Source organism: Papilio xuthus, unplaced genomic scaffold (assembly GCF_000836235.2).
Source record: "Papilio xuthus unplaced genomic scaffold, Pxut_1.1 DF829758.1, whole genome shotgun sequence".
Taxonomy (NCBI): Eukaryota; Metazoa; Arthropoda; class Insecta; order Lepidoptera; family Papilionidae; genus Papilio; species Papilio xuthus.
Window position 1 is genome coordinate 755,996 of NW_013528891.1, and position 16,344 is coordinate 772,339.

Sequence of the window (16,344 nt, forward strand, 5' to 3'; positions counted from 1 at the left end):
CTACCTTAAATCGACTGAGGAGAGGATGCACAGAAAGAAAATATCTTCCCTTTCCATGCATCATCTCATCCGGAAAGTCCACTTCCACTTCCCATCCTTTCCTTATAAAGAAAAGGATGGGAAGGGAAAGAGGACTAAAATAGGCCTCCGGGACGCACACTCATCAGAGGAAACGCGGAATAGCTTCCACTTCACGCCTGTCTTTTGTGTAGACGTGGTATTTCACCAGACCAGCCGGGCCGATTCGTGCGAAGATGTTAAAGCGGGCTCTACCACTGTTAAATCTATCTAGTATTCAAGTATTGAAGATTTAAACATAGTCAAGTAGTCTATCGTTTGCAATAGCTAATTTCATATAAATATTATCTCCTATTGCCCTAAATAGCTTTATTGAATAATCCGACATTCAATATTGAAGGAAAGTGTAGAGTAATGAATTATCGATTCGGATTCTTGTTCTACTGTTATTTATACTGCAACATTGTTGTACAGAAGTTGAATTATTATTTATGCTACATTTCAACGCTTACAGTAGCCTACGGTCTTCTAGTAACAAGACTCATGATAAGGAATTTATTGTAAAACTAGCTGTCGCCCGCGACTCCGTCCGCGCGGTATTAAAAATAGATGTTGGCCGATTCTCAGACCTACTCAATATGCTCACAAAATTTCATGAGAATCGGTCAAGTCGTTTCGGAGGAGTATAGGAACGAAAATTGTCACACGAGAATTTTATATATAAGATTATAAAATTAAATCAACTTTGGTACGTTTTAATGTTTAGGTATACTCTACGTCAAAATTACACTTTTAAAATTTTCTATGTCTTTCATTTTAACTAGTAATATAGTCCACGACTCCGTCCGCGTGGATTTAAAAAATTTAATTACTAGCCTATGTGTTCTTCCAGACTATGTTCTATATCTATGTCAAATTTCATCAAGATCTATACAGCCGTTGTGTAAATACCTTCTAAAAAACATCCATTCACCTAAACATTCGCATTTATAATATAAGATAAACTCCAAAACTACTGAACCAATTCTTATATTAATAATAATATCACATTTTGTAAGCATCTATAATTTGGTGCAACTTGAGATAAAGGGTAATTTTTATCTCAATTATTGGTCTTTTTTTTCGGAGACGGAGTCAGGGGAATTAGCTAGTATGTTATAAATAATTATAGCAACTATCACGAGTTATCTTACAGCTAAAGATTTGTTAGTAGGTAAAAATCTTATCATGTAATAATCTTGAAAGTAAATTGATGAAATTGGCGCTAATAAAGTTTTATAAGTGTACTATATTTCTGACATTTAGTATCATCATCATCAGCTCACTATACGTCCCCACTAAGAGGCTCGAAGCCTACCCTAAGTAACTGCTGATTAGGCCATAGTCAACCACGCTGGCCCAGTTGGTTGACTTCACACATATCATTGAATTTCTTCTCAGATATGTGCAGCATCGCGATGTTTTCCTTCACCGTAAGAACTTCAGATAAATGTACATATGTAAATCGATAAACACATTGGTACATGACGGGATTCGAACTCAGGACCTGCAGATTGCAAGTCAACTGCTTAACCCCTGAGTCACTGACGCTCTTGTTAGTTGACTTTGAGTATAGTAAATTGTATTTACATAGACCAACTAACAATACAGACCAAGTAACTACATATTCCGTTATTGTCCACTTCGATAAGAGGTTAGGTTATATATCAAGAGGTAGTTTACCTACGTATAGCAAATAAGGTCGTAGACACACTTGACTCTTAACTCGCGTTCTTACATTATAGTACAAGAGCTAACTAGTTTATAATTTTAGAGAGATATAAAATATAATGCAAGAATTTTCTTTTATTTAAAAAAAAAAAAACTATAGCTTCCTTACAAAATATGTATACGATAATAATAATTATAGAGAAGAAATATTAATGATTTTATTACTTTTTGGTTAAGAAAATAATTTATGGATATATATTATTTATATTTATTACTAGGCAATGTTTTACAATATAATTATTTTAATAAGGTTACAGATTAAAAAAAAAAAATTTATTAAAATATCTCAAAAGTCATATTCGAGCTTTACATTTTATTTTATTTGTACCTTAGTGTATACCTACCTTTATCTACACAGTCCGAACTTCGTTAAAAGCCTTAATGAGTTCGACTTGTACCATTGACCTCAGTCGTTTGACCTTTTCACTCCCCTTGATATAGAGCGAGATAGACATTGTTACATAGTAATCGATTTTAAAAACACTGCCATTTAATAAATAGTAAATAAAATGGCTACCCGATAAACAATAACTCAACAAACGTATATATAAAAGTGAACCAAAATTCCCGTGTGTTCCGTACAAGATTTCCTTGCGAGTGTCAAAATTTTGCGGACATTTGCAATTGTATCTTTTGATTGCGTTGGCTTATATGCAAGTTTTTTATCACACCACCAAGGGACAGCAGACTTTAGTATTTGATGTAAATTCCAGCTTGATAACTCCACGCGTTTCTGACAAAAGGGTATTGATAGACAGACGGACAACAAAGTGATCCTATTAGAGTTCTTTTCGTTTCGAGGTACGGAACACTAAAACATTGTAATGTGTAAAATTGCTTACATCTGCAACTTGACCGCTGTAATGTTCTTTCAACATTTTAACCTCGTTACTAATACGTTAGATTACGGTACAGATAGTTTTTACAAACTTACTACTGTTATGATTTCATATAATACTTCCTTTTGTATACGATAAAGATTTTTTGGTGCTCATAACGCTATGATCAACACTAATTATTTAGAACGTTTTTAGAGTTCCGTACGTCGAAACGAACGGAACTCTAATAGGATCACTTCGTTTTTTTAAAGTTGACAGTAAAGAGGTTTAAAACCTCTTCCGTGTTAGTTTTATTTCAGGCAAACTATGTCATAAGTTTGGATGAATGTATGGTTGATTTAAGGTATGTCCATACCGGCTCAAAAGATTTGGTTTAAAAATAGAACATAGTCTGGAAGTACATGCAGCTTTTTTTAATTCCGCGCGGACGCAGTCAGGGGAAACAGCTAGTATATAATAAGCGAGAAAGGTATCTTATGACGCCATTAACTTAGTTATAATAATAGAAAATAAATATTCGTTGAATTTCTTTTATTCTTTTTTTTATTAAAACAACTAACCATCGTACGCGATTCCGTCCGCGCGGAATTAAAGAAACTTAAGTAGCCTATTTTCTACAACATGTTCTACAACTACGCCAAATGTCAGCGAGATCCTTTAAGCCGTTATAGAGATACCTTCAAACAAACATCCATCTAAACATTCGCATTTATAATATTAGTAAGAACTACATTGAACATCGTTACGATCATTTTCAATACTGATTTACACATCTTATAGAATTATCTACGACTCAGATTAGATGTACCGTTTTTTTTTACTTCACTTGCATTGAAGCTCACACCTATTTCTTTACTTACCATAGGTTTCGTCCATTGAACTCTCACAACTACTACGAAACATCTAATTCAAACGATAATCAACCTTAAGTCAATAGAATTAAGATTCTTGTAGTGCCTTTAATAACTTTGTAAAGAAGTTTCAATATCGAAATGTTTGCAATCCATTTCTACTCTTTCACGTTAGCATCCGTTTATATTTCCTGAACGTTCAAACTTAAACAGAAATGTAAATGCTACATGTAAATTAAACTCATTCTATTCTTAATTTACATTATATCAAAGACTGACCGATCATTATTTAATAAAAGGCCATGTCTCATTAAAAAAAACTGCGATAAAATATTATTCTTGTATCGGTACTTTGGCAATGGGAATTAAGGTTATTCAAAAGTACCAAATAACGCGCCATTTTGAGAGCAGATGTTTTCTTCGCACGTGCTTTACAGCCAGTCTTGCAACAATTGATACGGTGTCAGAATAGAACCTTTTTTCTTCATTTTTTTTCTTACCAGCCAGCTGGTCATACTACAATAGCACATGAAATAACAATAATACGTTAGTTCCGTACGATATGATAAATTATTTATATAGATTAATAAACCGATGAAAGTACCATCTTAATCGGTTTCCTACGTAAATAGTTATAAGTCAAAAATTTCCACTTTTAAGATGTGCAATTTTTTTTTAATTTAATATAATTTTTTTTAAAACTAGTATACATTAATTAATGCTATCATTTCATGACAATTATCGTAAACGAAATTTAAACATACGTACGTAGACCGTTTTAACAACACCATGAGACTCGCAAAGAATGTGCTATCCCCGCCCTCTCCTCTTTCACCTCTCAACGTTTGTTTATACAATGAGCAACAAAGTTACACTAACATCAGTACAAAAAGATTATTTAATCATGGTGTTCACTTTTTTGTGCACTGTACATCTATGACGTCAACACAGTTCTTAAAAATTCAAATCTAATTTTCAAATTTGGAATCAATAATCTTTATGGCTCTCTTTGTACAACTTTAATTCACCTCATAACATAAATACCAATTACATAATTTAAAGTGATTCAAAACCTCTTTGATCATAGGAAATAGCTGTCAACTTACAAAGCCATTTATAAAATATCGAATTAAAAAAGAAATTCTCACGGAATAAATGCAGTCAGTCGAGTTTTCGCAAGAGGATGTACATACTCAGTTTCTTAATTAAATAACGGTTGCACATCTCGACATTACTAACGGCTTCATTTGAAATTAGAACTCAGACAAGATGGCGTCATTAATGATAAGACAGATTTTCAATGTTTACTCACCAATCTAATGTAAATCTGATGTTACCTACTTACTGGTGAGTAGTTCATTTTTAAACTAAGTCTGCTAGAGAATCGGCCAGCATTGTTGACTAAGACCTAGTCAAACCTAACAGATAAGTCCAATAATTTTCCATTCATGACAAAGTTATAAAATCTTACTAATATTATAAATGCTAATGTTTGGATGGATGTTTGAAGATAACGGCTGCATAGATCTCGATGATTTTTTTATAGATAGAACATAGCTTGGAAGAACACATACGCTACTAATAAAGTTTTTATTTAATTCCGCGCTGACGGAGTCGCAAGCGACAGCTAGTTTAAATAATATATGACTTATTTACTTTCATTCTCGATTCTTCGATTAAAAACTATAATAAATATCTAAAAACTGTATTAAAAAATTTAAAATATTCTTTAATATCCAATGTTAAAGCAAAAACATACACCCGTCGTTCGGTTTGTAAACAAGTTGGACTTGTTTATCAACTTGTTTACGGTTACATAGGAACCACACCAGTCAGACGCTGTTTCCGTTTTAATTACAAAAGTGTATAGATAAGTTAGTGAAGTTCACATTTGGTCTTAGATTAGTGTTTCGTGTTTCTTACTGTGAAGGAAAACATCGTGTTGCTGCACATACCTGCGAAGAAATTCAAAGATATGTGTGAAGTCAACCCGCACTGGGCCAGGGACCTAGTCACCCCCAACTCGTGGTGGTGGTGGCGTAGTGTTTTGTCTCCATCGTACTTTGAGACATTCTATCTCATACACATTTCGTAAAAGTTAGCCAAAGTGTATTCGCTTCGAAGTGATTCCATAGTGAACTTCAAAAATGTATGAAACTGACGCGCGACAATCACGCGACTTATCGGAAGTTATTGTCAGTTCTATAAAAAATGTAAAACTAGTAAATTTCAAAAGATTCATAGTAAAAAAATCTTTCACGTAACTATGGTATGAGGAACTCACAAAATAACTTTATTTCTTCAATATGATATTTCTTAATAGCCGTCATGTAGTGAATTTGATGTTTTCTTGTTTACTTTTTCAATTTAGACGTTGGAATGGAACGAGCTGTGTGCACCTATTTATGACCATGATAGCCACTGAATGGCTGTCGGTTTGTTCGTTTAAGTTAACTGTATACAATCACGCGATTGTATAAACTTATAGGTATAAAGTTGTAAAGTTAAAAACTTGATAACTTAAAGTTAAGAGTAAGAATATAAATGTATACATATAAATAAAATTGGAATGTCTGTAATATTGTAATAATCATTTTTTACTACATGTAATTTTTGTCTGTCTGTTTGTTCAGTTAGTTATTGATTTAATTTAGTTTTAGATAAAGTAATGTTGCTATGTCCACATACTGTCCAGTACCCCGCATCTCAAAGTTAGTATTTCAAGCGAACGAAGTCGCGGGCACAACTAGTTTTATTTTTTATAACAGAAGGGGGCAAACAAGCAGCGGGCACACCGAGGTGTTCAACGACGCCCATGGACATCAGCAATACCAGAGGAACCGCAGATGCGTTGCCGGCCTTTGAGATAGTGATAAGCTCGCTTGTTAATTAATATATCCATACTATAGGATTCTTAGTTTACAACCACATTTAATTTAGTTTCATTTACAATCGATGCTGCGTCAAAAACTCAAACCAAAACAACAGGATGCAAAAACTTTCACCTCTTTTACAGCTTTACAATACATGTATGGACCGTTCAAATGTATTGAATGGAAAGTTTCTATATTTTATGGAGGCTTGTAGTTGACATAAACTGTCAAAAGACTAACAACATTGTTGGATTCTACAATATATGATAACTAGCGGACCCGACAGACGTTGTCCTGTCTACACGTCTTTAATTTGAATAAATTAATATGAAGTTAATATTTGATGAAAATTGTGAATCTAAACCATTCCCACATCCCCTTGAACACACAAAAAATTTCATCAAAATCGGTCCAGTCGTTTGAGAGAAGTTCACTGACATACACACTCACAGAAGAATTATCGAAGCATCGTTCCTTGTGCGTACCGCAAGGTATTGGAACAAGTTGCCAGCCTCTGTTTTTCCGTCCAAATATGATGTTGACCTTCAAAGTAGAGTGAATAGGCACTTACTAAGCTAGCGCGTAATCTTTCGACCAAATCTCCACTAACACCAGGTGGGATCGTGGTCAAGCGCTGGCTTATCTTTTTTTAAATTTTGGCGCAACATCAAGACATAACACGTCATCCATAACCGGTTACCTACCTTGGTCTACAGTTTGGATCACTTTTATTTAAATACTAGCTATCGCCCGCGACTCCGTCCGCAATTGAAAAAAAATAGCCTATGTGTTCTTCCAGACTATGTTCTATATGTATGTCAAATTTCGTCGAGATCTGTTCAGCCGTTCTGGAGATGCCATTAAACAAATATCCATCCATCGAAACATTCGCATTTATAATATTAGTAAGAGTAAGAAGTAAAACGAGTTTATTAAGATTACCTTTTTGTCAGTTGGCTCAATTTTTTTTAACTATAAGTAGATAATATACATTAATATAGTAGTAATATATAATTTGTTGTTGTAACGAGCGTCATAATTATGTTTTTTTATCCACGCAAACGAAGTCACGGGCGACCGCTAGTTGACAAAAGATCTAGTAAGAGATGTAATCCTTTTCAAACGTCTTGCTCTATCCAAAACAGAAATAGGATTACATTATTCAACTATTTAAGGCTTTATTGCATTTATAAACAAAACGTACGTCCAATTAAATTCGATATAAAAATAGCATGAAAGAAATTTCAACTCAATACAGCGCCATCTCTTTTTGTTTTTATTCAACATAAAATATTGTACCTGACCAAGCCTAGAGGGGAATTTATGGACCTGTAGAATGTGAACACAGACTGACAGGGGCCGTAATGAGCCAGCCTTTTTTCTGGTTCGCAATTTAAAAACTTACCGACAGAAATATGGCCTATTTACGAGTATATTATGTAGCCTATTGACGCTAAATTGGCTTTGATGCTTTTATTTTTATTAAATAAGTAAGATTCAAGTTAAAGACATAAGTTTAAGTGCTTATTAAGTATGGTAATGACGGCAAATTTTCTTTTCTAAGTTAAAGTTAAGTTACTTGTGTAGAAGCTACCAGTTCATAATAGTTTAATTTTAAACTGATATAAAAACGGCTAAACCCTAAGTATATTCGTCCAGTGTCGGCACCAACTAGTTTCGAGCCCATCGGGGGCCCTTCATCAGGGTGAGTGGGACTGGTATTATTTCGCGGACGCGGCCCGTCGCTCACTGAGTCGAGAAATAAAGCTTTTTTTTAATCACATTTTAAATTTAAAAAAAAAATTGAGTAAATTTCAAAATTTTGGGTTATTATTATTTACATCGGAGCCATTTTAGTCTTCATGCGTGGAAAATTTAATATACAAAAAAAAATGATAACAGTTCATTGTCTAACGATCACTAAGTAAACATTTAAATAACTGTTAAGTAATAAAAGTTACGCGTTATAACTTCACTAAAATAACTCGTGCGAGTAATCGATGAAAAAAATAGCTTAAGCATGTTACCGTCAATGATGTAATTCTGGCTTTTTATGAATCAACATATAATAGTAATGAAAGTGAATTTATAAATTGTTTAATTAGAATTACTATTTATTCTTTCGTGTTATAAAACTTCCAGAAGCAAAATATTCCTAGAATATTTTTCATGATCGGACGTAAAAAAACTTACGCTAACTTGGGAGGTACTCTACCTAATTATTTCTGTAGCCTATTAGTTATTATTTTAGGCGGGATATACGCACGACAATTTCTACACAGGAATACACACAAATCTATGTCTAGATATTATCTCAAGAGAAACATCTATCAAAGGCTTAACTCCCTTAGCTTTATGTCCGCGCTACAGTTAATCTAGTCGTTTGTCAAAATGTCGTATTTTCATTACGACAACGACACGTAATCCGCGGCACGGTACGGTAGGAGTGAGGTGAATGCACTTTGTGACAAAAAAACTGGACTCGACGATTTTTATCGACAATAAAATATGAACACAATGTCATCATCTCTATTTGGAAATTTTAAGATTTCGCAATAATGTCATATTTTCGTAATTATTTTGTTATGTCGCATTTTAAACAATAGTATGAGAAATAGGCATTTTTAATTAACAATAAACTAATTTATTTTTGTCATTTACTATTTACTAGGTGACGCTCGCGACTCGGTCTGCACGGAATTAAAGAATACTAATAAGTAGCCTATGTGTTCTTCCACACTATGTTCTACATCTATACCAAATTTGCAGCCATTCCGGAGATACAAACAAACAAACATCCATCTAAACATTCGGATTTGTTTCCCGCACTGTATCAGCGTCGTTGATGGCTTAGTCACTTAGGATAGACTCCGAACTCCTCAATGGGGACGTATAGTGAGCTGATCGAATCCGAATTACTGTTATATTTGAAATTATTTAAACAAAATATAACACACGAATAATACTTTTAACATATCGTAACTGACCTCATACGTATGCAGTTAGCCTTCAATATGCAGTACTTCTTTCGTAATTACGATGCCTTCCTGTTTAATTTTTTTTTTTCGATCATTTTCTTTTATATACATCGAGATAATACGATATAATGTTAAATAACTACATTTGTAATTTACTGTGGTATTCAATATTAACGCTTATGACCGAGAGTGGTAGACAGAGCTTTTGATTTTGACAAATTCATTAAAAAACTATATTACATTTATTTATCATATTTTTAATATAGTTTTTAGTATAGGAGCTAGCAACGTTTTAATAGTAGGAACTTTAGGTCAGCTGATTTTATATGTCGTCCTTCTTGCTCTATCGGATAGAGTCTAGGCAGTCTGGCAGGCGGTAGTGGTTGCGTATTAGTGCGCATCCTATCTGTCCACGTACTTATCCTGTATTTTAAAAACATTTTAAGACGCGTATTTTTTTTTATTTTGTCTTTAATTATTCATAGCTAAATATTTAACCTTAATGTGTAGAAATCGTAAATATAATTGTTTGTAATTGTTACATAATTATGCACCTAAGTTACGCAATATCCTTCCTCCTTGAGGATTTGATTTCTATTTACAGTCAGAGACGATAATTTCCTACCCATTATTCGATTAACGTTAAACGCTCCGCTATAATTCTTTGACCTTGATTGCACCTTCTAATAAGAGCTCGGTTTTATTTTAAGACTCTTAAATATAAATCTCGTGTCATAATGTTAGTTACCATATTCCTCCGAAACTTGATAGATTTTTATAAATTTTCATATGCGTTCAGTAATCCCGCGTGGACAGAGTCACGAGCGACAGCTATGTATGTAAATTCCTTATGTGAACTAATGTTTTCATTCAAAGATTTGTTTTCAAGCTAAATGAGATTTTAAGATAATATTTTATTGAATTCCGATATGTTAATTGTAGTTAATGTTTAAACTTTCCCGTTTTCAATTCACACGAATGATAATCGCGAAATTTAATCGTGTTAATGAATTTTAAAGCTTGTTTTCATTAAATATTATAATCGAAATTCCGATGCCTTTCAAATTAAGCTATTTAATTACAATTCATTTTAAATTAAGAATATGTAATTTTAAAAAACAAAAAGTGTTCAGTATTTAAAAACAAAAGCAATGAAACTAAAATAAGTCTAAGATTGAAGTAAGTTTTCTAATAAAATTGGGTATATAAATTAAGTAAAAAAAAGGGTCTTGACATACGGACGGACGGACAACAAAGATCCTATAAGGATTCCGTTTTTTCCTAAGAGGTACGGTACCCTAAAAATGACGATAAAAGGATCCGTATTATTATCTCCCCTCCCCTGTCAAATACAGTTCTCTTTTCCATTTTGTTCTTAATAAAAAAATGGAAAGAGGTCTTTACTGGTCTCTGACATATCACGAGACGAAACGTATATAGTTCACAATTGGAGCATAATTCATTAGGAATTTAGTCTTCTGTGTGGTTTAAGCAGGCGACGCGATCAGATAATATCTATCTATATCCGAACCTCGACTTGATCTATAGATAATAGATCAAGCCGAGGTTCGGCTCTCTCGGGCACCCTTGAATCGGAATGCTAAACACGTAATGAGTGACAGCGCAAGCCGAGGTCCCCTCTTGGGGATCCTTGAGTCTAGTCACTCCATGGAGCGTCCACCTAAGCGATCAAAGAGCTCGGTGACCTCCCAATCCGGTAACTATAACGAAGTTACAGCCCGAGCCAAGGCTCCTGAGGGAGCCCTCGAGTCATATTACTCTTAAACGAGGTTCAGGCTAAGCACCATCTACGCTCGGCCACCTCAAGCCCGGTGAAGTTGTAAATGTCTCTTCAAGGCAAACAGTGACTCAGTCACAAAAAAAAATAAGCAGGCGAGATTCTTGGAGCGCCTGCAACTGCGGACTCTAATACATTTAAGGATCTTCTTGTGAACAAAGAATAAAACTGAAGTACAGTTATTTCTGCTTAGTATTAAAAGATCTGTATCATCTGTATGAAATGTTCGCGAAATTGTAACATTTTCCTTAAAATAAGACTTCGTAACAGAGCGTCGGTGGCTCAGGGGTCAAGCACTTGACTTGCAATCTGCAAGTCCTGGGTTCGAATCCCGCCATGTACCAATGTGTTTTTCGATTTCTGATTTACATATGTACATTAATCCGAAGTTCTTACGGTGAAGGAAAACATCGTGATGCTGCACATATCTGAGAAGAAATTCAAAGGTATATGTGAAGTCCCCGCACTTGACCAGCGTGGTTGACTATGGCCTAATCACCCTTAACTTAGGGTAAGCTCTTAGCCCCTCGGTGGACGTACAGTGAGCTGATGATGATGATGATCTTTTGCTTTTAAAATTAACACTGTCTCGATTTTTATAAAATGTAAACAGAATTCATATCTTTTTATAAACAATATAAAAGTCAATGACCAATAAATATATAAAATACGACATTTCCATAAGAATGAATAAAAGATCCTACGCAAGCAGGTGCTTGTTATTTTAAATCAAATTTATTTTTTACGAACAACCCGTTTGTGAAATAATCTTACTAAAATAATTCTGACAAATATTTTTAAACTTAGGAAGTTTCCATAGACTTTGAAGCAACCAACCAGAGCGTCGGTGGCTCAGTGGTCAAGCACTTGACTTGCAATCTGTAGATTCTGGGTGCGAATTCCGCCATGTACCAATGTGTTTTTCGATTTCTGATTTACATATGTACATTTATCCAACATTCTTACGGTGAAGGGAAACATCGTGATGCTGCACATATCTGAGAAGAAATTCAAAGATATGTGTGAAGTCAACCAACCTGCACTTGGCCACCGTGATTGACTATGGTCTAATCACCCTTAACTTAGGGTAAGCTCTTAGCCCCTCAGTGGGGACGTATAGTAAGCTAATGATGATAAAATGGATGGATGTTATGATGGATCTCGCTGAAAATTGGCATACATGTAGAATATAATCTGGAAGAACACATAAGCTATTAAGTATTATAATTCTGCGCAAACAGACCCGCTGACGGTAGCTAGTATAGAATAGATAGATGATCCTTCGAGTCGGATCATTAATAACTAAAAAAAGAGACTATTATCCGGTTGCAAATTATAAATTCGTTCTACATATTGCAGTCTACTTTTGAAATATAAATCCAAACATCTTGCTTAGTATAACGCAACTGGTATTGTATAAATGTTACGTGGGTTTTGCTATGACATCAAGACTTATGAAATACATCTTATTTAAAACGTTCTGGTTGTATTTTTATATTATAAGGTGGCAAACGAGCAAGTGGCTACCTGATATCGCTGAAATAACGAAGTGACCGTTGCTCATAAACATACGCAATGACATATGCGTTGCCTACTTTTAAGCGCACTTCCACTTCCCATCCTTTTCTTATAAGAAAAAGGGTGGGAAGGGACAGAGGACTAAATCAGTCCTTCGGGACGCACACTCATCATCATGTACGCGGAATTGCTTCCACTTGACGCCTGTCTTCTGTGTAGTCGTGGTATTTCACCGGGCGAGCTAGACCAATTCGTGCGAAGATGTTAAAGAAACTTGGGTTGATTTGTTAATTTAAATTACTTATTCCTTTTTCATTTACAATTCTTTTTTATCTGTGGCATATTAATTCAGATAAATCTTACTAATGTTATAAACGCGAAAGTTAAGATGGATGGATGTTTTTGATGAAATTTCGTATAGATGTAGAGCACAGTTTGGAGGAACACATAGGCTAATAATTAAGTTTTTATCTTTCTAGTTTTGTTGAAATAAAGACGAATAATTGTTACTTAATGTTATTCAAATCTGTTCTATATCAAAATACAACTTTGTACGACTTGTGCCAGTCCAGACTTGAGCCAGTTAATGGCCGATTTAAGCGATTAGCTAAAACGTTGCCTGTGATTTATTTCCTAGAAATACTGTTGGTATATAAATTATATGCACAGAAAAATATATTTTATAATGTTTTATAAAAATAAAGCAAAAATTCCAGTAAGAATTAAGCTATTAAATCAAAAATAATTACATTTTACTTTGATTTAAAGCAGCAAAATATGAAGGCATAATTCCATTAATAAAATTGGATGGTCTGTTTATTAAATAAAAAAAAAAATATTTTATATAAAACTAGCTGTAGCCCGCGATTCCGTCCGTGCGGTATTAAAATTTAGATAGTAGCCGATCCTCAGACCTACTCTATTGAGTAGGTCTGAGGATCGGCTACTGAGCATATTTGCTCACAATATTTCATGAGAATCGGTCAAGCCGTTTCGGAGGAGTATGGGAACGAAAATTGTGACACGAGAATTTTTTATATAAGATTCGTCTTTATGTCTGCTCGTCCTAGTTTGTTCCGGATAAAATCCTTAACGGTTGAATGAATTTTCACGGGACTTGGTCTGGAAGGCAGCTGATGTATCATATCATAGGCTATTTTTTTCTCGACTGCTAGTGTGCAATCTTCCGATGCTGGTATAGCCGGTTATGTCTTAATATTAATCCAAAAAAATAGACAAGACGTGTATCTAGTACTAGATGATAGAATCTAGTCATGGATTTTATATCAAAATGTTTCTAGCCCAAGGTTCATTAGTGGGACCTAGGTTTTACTGACAAACACCGAATCTGGTTCAAGAGAAATCAATTATCCGTTCACATTTCTATACGTTAGGCATTCCAACAAAATATCCAAGGTCAGAATATCAGTAACTTAATTTCCTTTAAGAATTTGTTCTTTTAAAAACGATTATTAGTAATTTAAAAAGTAACAATATATTACACAATTATTCGCCGACTTGTAAAGACAACACGAATGAATGTGGGCCGCCTTGCAAAAGGCAAGTCACAAAACCCTTTCAAAAAGAGCACAACTAGCCAAATGTATAGACGTAGAGCCTTCAATAGTTACCACTTACCTACAAATATCTCCTACTTTTAGTATCCTTTCATAGCACTTTATGTTAAGAAAACTTTTTTGTTATCACGACAAAAATTGTTTAATCACAAATAATGCACTAACGAACGCGCGGTTACAATTTTAACACAATGTTCCAATAGACGTCCGCACCCCACGACGTCTCGCGCATAACTGAGAACTTGCCCGGTAAGTCTGCGCCTGCGCACAACGGATGGTCCGGTTTGCGTTTCGTTACTTCGCCTTTTGTCATACTGTACTTATAATTCTTACGAAAATTATGTAATAAACTTCATTTTTTTTTTGATAACTAAGTTAACATGTTTGATTGTTGACAGGGTCGTGTTAAATATGATAATCAGATGTCCAATATTTGTGTAGCTATTTGTATAAAGCATGTAAACAATTTTTTGTAGACAGCAAATGATCCAGCTCTGTTTAACGGACACAGAACAAATGGTTTGTGAAATAAAAGAAAATTTTAATATTAGCTACGACATCTCTTAACCGTGGGTTTCTGAAATCTTTGCCAGAGAACACAATAGAGTTTTAAATGAAGGTTTTGGTCAGAAACCCAAGGTTAGTTAACTATGATAGCTAAGTTAATTAAAAATTTACTTGTCATTGACTATGATGTGTCAAAAATCGCAAAACAAAAACACTATTGATTCAGATTAAAATTATGTTAAATAAAAAAAAAAACTCTACTTGTATTACTGACTCTTTTTTTATATTTAACATCTATTTCACATTATAATATTAATTGTAAATAAAATGCCTTTTTTCTCAAGATGTTGTGGTTTCATTTTGTGCTTAATTTATAGTTTAAGTGTGGTGGAATTAAATATCCAGAACTTTAAGTTTTAAACATAAGGTATTATAAATAATTTTAGTATATTAATTGTATTATTATATTAAAATAACATATTAAATACTAGAACTTTATAAACATATTTTAAATTACAATAAGTATCTACTTAACACTTATAAAATTTACCACAAGACGTCAACAACCATTGGAAGAATCAATTAAACTTTATTTTTATTTAACCTATTCCTAGACTGCTAGATGCAATTCCTCTGCCAGCCTTTTAATTAGACCTAAAATAGAATGACCAATGCTCCTAGTTACATGAGGATAGTTTGCAAGTAAGTTAATTTATTTTATAATATGAAAGTCTAACCTTGATTGAGACGAACGACTTTATGCATATTTTGCTAAATTATTACTTTGTCGTTACCTTTTTTTAATTTATATGCAATTTATCACAAAATATGTATCGTTTTTTAATTAGTTTATATCTGAGTAAATCTTTGAAATATGAATGATATTTTGTGTTCAAATATTTCAAGTGAAAATACATGGTCATATTGCATTTTATCTACTAAAACTCTTAGATGGTGACCTTTGAGTACAAGAAGTCGTTATAACTTACTATCTGTCGCCCGCGTAGTATCAAATTAGTCGCAATTCACCTATGTGTTCTTCCAGATTATGTTTTACATCTATGCCAAATTACAGCGAGATCCGTGCAGTCTTCTGGAGATACCTTCCAATAAACATCCATCCATATAAACATTCGTATTTATAATATTAGTAAGATCTAATCGATTACGTGGTGTCAATTTAATCAACCTAAAATATTATGGTCACCCTATTTATCTTCTAATTAAAGTCACAGATTAAAAAGGATTAAAGCTATTAAACAGAATTAATCAGCTCATTTACTTTCCAATAAGAAGGTAGAACGAAGAAATTATACGTAATTCTGTTGCACAACTGAATGATTTTCATTTGCTAATTAAAAACTTTTACAGCATACTGTGATTCAATAAATCATCCGTTATTTACGGCATTGTTGTTATATATTGCGTGGTTATATAATATATTTAATTGGTAAGTTATAACATAGCTGGTCGATGTAAAGTTTCGTATTAATTATATCATTTTCATCTGAATATAGATAATTAATTAGAGCGTCGGTGGCTCAGGGGACAAGCACTTGACTTGCAATCTGCAGGTCCTGGGTTCTAATCCTCACATGTACCAATGTGTTTTTCG

At 33.6% G+C, this 16,344-nt stretch overlaps 1 protein-coding gene across 1 annotated transcript in view; it reads right to left on the bottom strand.

The window, feature by feature from the left end:
- The window catches only part of B4 (imaginal disc development protein B4), an 82,542-nt gene extending 68,102 nt beyond the window's left edge, over positions 1-14,440 (bottom strand). The window contains exon 1 of the mRNA XM_013326942.1: positions 14,284-14,440. The gene's annotated coding sequence lies outside the window, so the exon portion shown is untranslated. The remainder of the gene's footprint in view (positions 1-14,283) is intronic.
- Between the last annotated feature and the right edge of the window lie 1,904 nt (positions 14,441-16,344).